The sequence below is a fragment of the Castor canadensis genome, chromosome 11 (assembly GCF_047511655.1).
Source record: "Castor canadensis chromosome 11, mCasCan1.hap1v2, whole genome shotgun sequence".
NCBI lineage: Eukaryota > Metazoa > Chordata > Mammalia > Rodentia > Castoridae > Castor > Castor canadensis.
In genome coordinates, this window is record NC_133396.1 from 101907383 (window position 1) to 101913701 (window position 6319).

Genomic DNA, 6319 nt, shown 5'->3' on the forward strand with positions numbered 1-6319 from the left:
TATAAAAATGTTATTAACATTTGCTCCTATTGTAATGAGTTCTGGGGACTTAAGTTAATGAAATACTACCCAAACTAGTTTTTTAGAAGTTTCAAACACTTTAATTAAATTAGCATTGATAGAGTTAGCATCCAAACTTCTCTTCTTGTTGTTTGTAGCTGAGTAGAATCTTTACATGAATTATAACCTGCAATGTTTTGGGGGGTAAAGTATTATTGGACAATCCCTCATTTTCTGGTACCTTGTGGATTAAAAGTTGTTTTCTTTCTCTGCTCTAATGAGGGGGAACAAATCATCACTGAGGCCAAATTATCAAGTTTTTATAACTAAGAGTTCATTGGAAACACAAGTCAGTACTGAATAAAAAAGATCTGCCATAATGGAATGGGGATATAAAACCCCTTGCAGCAGAGACAATTTGGGCAGCTCTATCAACACAGAAACAGGGCAGAGAGAGAGAGATTTGGATTGCAAAAATTTTAAAATTGAATTTAGAATACTATGCTTATAAACAACCAGGACACAAAGCAGGACAGGAATTAGGAGTCTGCTGGAGGTCGACAACTAAATGACCTCCAGCTACTGGACAGCAGTTTTCTGAAGGTTTGGCTGCATGAACACTAGAAAATGGTATGTCCTGAGACTGTGCTTGGTGCCTTTACCTCAGCCCAGCACTGAGTAGAATTGTCCATGAGCACAGATGTAGTTATCCAAATTTAAAGGTGCTTGTATTGAACCCCAGATGTTCCAATCATCTATTGCTGTATAACAAACTACCTCAAACTTAGAAGCAACAGTAATCATTTACCACTGTCTCTGTAGGGGTGTGAGCTCAGTAGGCTGCTCTCATGTAGCATCTCTCATGTAGTTTAGGTCTGGAGGTAGCTAGGGTTTGCTCACTCATATGTCAGTTAGTTGACATTAGCATGAAATGCCTATAAATAGCCTCCTCATGTGATCTGGGCTTCCTCATTTCAGTGGTCAAGCAGTCACAAGGGTCCACCCAGTCCTGTTCATGTATCATTGACATGCTATGAAAAAAAAAAGCATGTGAAATGAAGAACATGTATCCATTATTTGAAAATACAGTAAGACACAGTGAATTAGCAGATGGACACTGTATTCTCATAGAGAATTTAAGCTAGTTGTCCCTAAATGGGACAGAAACCAAAATCAAAATTATACTAATCAAACTTTAGATTCTCCCTACTGAAGTGTTCATTTAAACCTGATTATAGGCATTCATAGAAAATTGAAGGGAGATCCCAAAAAGGGAGATTATAGATCACCTGCAAAATTAAGGAATTTGAGGTGATATGAATTGGAGTTGAAAAAACAAAAGGAATATACATTTAGTGAACTACATATTTATAAAAGGCAAACAAAAATTCTTAAACAGACATTCTGCTGTTCCAACAGATATATATGTGTCTCTTCAGTTCAGAAGTACAGGTCTGGAAGATCCAAGATGGTGACAAGAGGGCAGAAGCAGACAGTGTGAGCTCTATAAATCAAAAATTTTGCTGAGACACTGGAAACATGCTTGGCAGAAAAAAACCACCAGGAAAAATCAAAACTCCAACACCCTGAATCCCCAGCCTGTACAAAGCTTCTCCATGCCATGCTACAGTGAGAAAACAAGAGGGCTCCTGCACCAACAGATGCTGGCTCCAAACCTGCTGGGAGATGTATAACAACAGTTTTACTATTGTAAGTTAGCTAATACTAAATTACACAGAGACCAGGGACAGAAACAGCACCAAGTGTATTGATGGGAAGATGAAAAGGGATGGAAACCATTCTCCCCACAAAAACAAATTAATACAGGATGCAGAGTGAAATGAAGAAAATGGATACTCAGTTCCAGCCAGACTCCAACAAAACAAAGAGAAACTATGCCAAGGAACCCAATGAAGCCCACAAGAACACTCTGAAAGAAGAAATCCTACAAGTAATCACTGAGAATTCCAAGGAGATGTTATTAGACATGGTCAACCAAAATGTACAGGAGGCACTCAAGAAATTTCAAGACAACAAAAGTAAAGAATATGAGAAGACACAAAAACAAATAAGTGAACTCATAGAAGCCCTAAATAAACATGAAAGTGAAACAGAGAACACCATAAATAGAGAGATAAATGAATTAAGGACAAAAATTGACAATATTAAAGAGTAAGTGACTCAGGATATGGAAAACCTCAGAAAAAAAAATGAAACAGAAACACAAAACACAATGGAAGGCCACTCCAGTAGACTAGAACAAGCAGAAGACAGAATTTCAGAACTTGAAGATGAAATGGAAACTAAAGGAAAAAATAAAGAACTATTAGTTAAACAACTCAAAACCTTGAAAGGAATATGCAATAACTCATTGACTCCATCAAAAGACCAAACCTGAGAATCATGGACATTGAAGAAGGAGAACAGGTGCAAGCAAAAGGAATTCGTAAGATATTCAACAAAATAATAACAGAAAATTTCCCAAATCTAGAGAAAACTATGCCCATTAAGGTACAAGAAGCCTCCAGGACACCAAACAGACTTCACCAAAATAGAACTACCCCATGACATATTATCATTAAAACAACAAGCACAGAGAATAGAGAAGAATATTGAAGGCTGTAAGGGAGAAAAAAAAAAAAAAACCAAATAACATACAAAGATAAACCCATCAAAATCACAGCAGATTTCTCAACAGAAACCTTAAAAAAGAAGAAGAGCATGGAGTGAGGTATTCTGGGTACTGAATGAAAATGACTTCAACCCCAGGATACTCTACCCAGCAAAACTATCATTCAAAATAGATGGAGCAATAAAAGTCTTCCATGATAAGCAGAAACTAAAACAATATATGATCACCAAGCTACCACTACAAATGACTGTTCAAGAAATTCTGCACACAGAAAATGAAAGCATACAAAACCATGAAAGGACAGGCATTACCAAACCACAGGAGAAGAAAAGATAAGGAATCAGAGTGTAACACTGATTCAGCTGCACACAATCAAACCCTTACACAACAAAGATAACTAAATGACAGGAATCACCACATGCCTATAAATACTAACACTGAATGTTAACAGACTTGATTCCGCCATCAAAAAGCACCATTTGGCAAACTGGATTAAAAAGGAAGATCTAACAATCCTTTAGCTGTATGAGACCCATCTCATCAACAGATATAAGCACTGGCTTAGGGTGAAAGGCTGAAAGATTTACCAAGCCAATAGCCCCCCAAAACAGGCAGGAGTAGCAATACTTATCTCAGACAAAGTAGACATAAACCTACATTTACCAAATGAGATAAGGAAGGACATTCCATACTAATAAAAGGGGAAATACACCAAAAAGAAATAACAATGATCAACCTATATGCACCCAACATCAATGCACCCAATTTCATCAAACATATTCAGAAGGACTTAAAAGCATATAAAAACTCCAACACAGTGGTAGTGGGACACTTTAATATCCCCCATCACCAATAGAGAGGTCATCTAAACAAAAAAAATCAATAAAGAAATCCTAGACCTAAATCATACCATAGTCAAATGCAACTAGCTGATGTCTACAGAATATTTCATCCAACATCTGCACAATATACATTCTTCTCAGCAGTCCATGGAACCTTCTCCAAAATCAATCATATCTTAGGACACAAAGCAAGCCTCAGCAAATATAAGAAAACAGAAATAATCCCATGCATACTATCTGATCACAATGCACTAAAACTAGAACTCAACAACAAAAAACAACAGTAGAAAACATGCAAACAATTGGAAGCCGAACAACACATTGCTCAATGATCAGTGGGTCATTGATGAAATGAAAGAGGAAATTAAAAGATTCCTGGAAGTTAATGAAAATGAATACAAACCTAAAAGAAACTATGGGACACAGCAAAGGCAGTCCTAAGAGGAAAGTTTATAGCCATGAGTGCATATATTAAAAGGACAGAAAGATCTCAAGTCAATGACTCAATGCAACACTTCAAACTCCTAGAAAAACAAGAACAAGCAAATACCAAAACAAGTAGAAGGAGAGAAATAATAAAAATAAGGGATGAAATCAATGAAATAGAAACAAACAAACAAACAAACAAACAAAAACCATACAAAGAATCAATGAAACAAAAATCCGGTTCTTTGAAAAAGTAAATAAGATTGACAGACACCAGGCAAAATTGACTAAAATGAAGAGAAAAAACCCAAATCAGTAAAATCAGAAACGCTAAGGGGGAGATAACAACACACACACAGAAATCCAGGAAATTATCTGAGACTACTTTGAGAACCTATATTCAAATGAATTTGAAAATCTTGAAGAAATAGACAGATATCTAGGTACTTATGACCATCAAAAATTGAACCAAGAGGATATAAATCACCTGAATAGACCTATAACACAAAATAAAATTGAATCAGCAATAAGAGTCTAATAAAAAAGAAAAGTCCAGCACCTGATGGATTCTCTGCTGAATTCTATCAGACCTTTAAAGAAGAAGTAATACCAACCCTCCTTAAACTGTTCCACAAAATAGAAAGGGAAGGAACAGTACTTAACTCATTTTATGAATGAGTATTCCACTCATCCCAAAACCAAACAAAGACACCTCCAAAAGGACAACTATAGGCCATTCTCCTTAATGAATATCAAAGCAAAAATCCTCAATAAAATAATGGCAAACTGAATCCAACAACATATCAGAAAACTCATTCACCATGATCAAATGGCTTCATCCCAGGGATGCTGGGGTGGTTCGACATACACAAATCAATAAATGTGATACAGCAAACAAACAGATGCAAAGACAAAATGACTTGATCATCTCAAGATGCAGAAAAAGCCTTTGACAAGATCCAACATCACTTTATGATAAAAGCTCTAAGAAAAGTAGGAATAGAAGGAATGTACCTCAACATTTTAAAGGCTATATATGGCAAACCTACAGCCAACATCATATTTAATGGTGAAAACTGGAACCCCATTTCCCCTAAAATCAGGAATGAGGTAAAGGTGCCTACTATCCCCACTCCTATTCAACACAGTACTGGAATTCCTAACCAGAGCAATTAGGCAAGAAGAAGAAATAAAGGAACATGAATAGGTAAAGAAACTGTCAAAATATCCTTACTTGCAGACAACATGATCCTATACATTAAAGACCCGAAAAACTCTACCCCAAAACTCCTAGACACCATAAACAGCTATAGTAAAATGGCAGGATACAAAATGAACTTCCAAAAATCATTAGCTTTTCTATACACCAATAACAAACAAATTGAGAAAGACTATATGGAAACAATTCCATTTACAATAGCCTCAAAAAAATCAAATACCTTGGTATAAACTTAACAAAAAATGTGAATGACCTATGAAAGGAGAACTATAAACCCCTGAAGAAAGAGACCGAGGAAGACTACAGAAGGTGGAGAGATCTCCTGTGCTCATGGATTGGTAGAATCAACATAGTAAAAATGGCTATACTACCAAAAGCAATCTACATGTTTAATGCAGCTCCCATCAAAATCCCAATGACTTACATCACAGAGATTGAAAATCTACCCTAAGGTTCATTTGGAAACACAAGATAGCATGAATAGCCAAGGCAATAATCAGCAAAAAGAGCAATGCTGGAGGCATTACAATACGTGACTTCAAACTATATTACAAAGCAATAGCAATAAAAACTGCATGGTACTGGCACAAAAACAGACATGAAGACCAGTGGAATAGAATAGAGGACTCAGATATGAATCCACACAGCTATGCCCACTTTATTTTTGAGAAAGTCACCAAAAATATATGATGGAGAAATGACAGCCTCTTCAACAAATGTTGGTGGGAAAAGTGGTTGGTTATCTGTCTACAAAAAACTGAAACTAGATCCATGTTTATCACCCTGTACTAGTATTAACTCAAAATGGATCAAGGACCTTAATATCAGACCCGAAACTCTGAAGTTAGTACAGGAAAGAGCAGGAAATACTCTGGAAGTAATAGGTATAGGAAAGGACTTCTTTAAGAACCCCAGAAGCCCAGCAACTAAGAGAAAGGATGGACAAATGGGACTTTATAAAATTTAAAAGCTTCTGCACAACAAAAGATATGGTCTCTAAACTAAAGAGACCACCTACAGAGTGGGATAAAATATTTGCCAGCTAGCTATACAACAAACAAAGGACGGATGACCAGAATATACAGGGAACTTAAGAAACTAAACTCTCCCAAAATCAATGAACCAATTAAGAAATAGGCAACTGAACTAACCAGAACTTTCTCAAAAGAAGAAATTCAAATGGCCAAAAAACACAAGAAA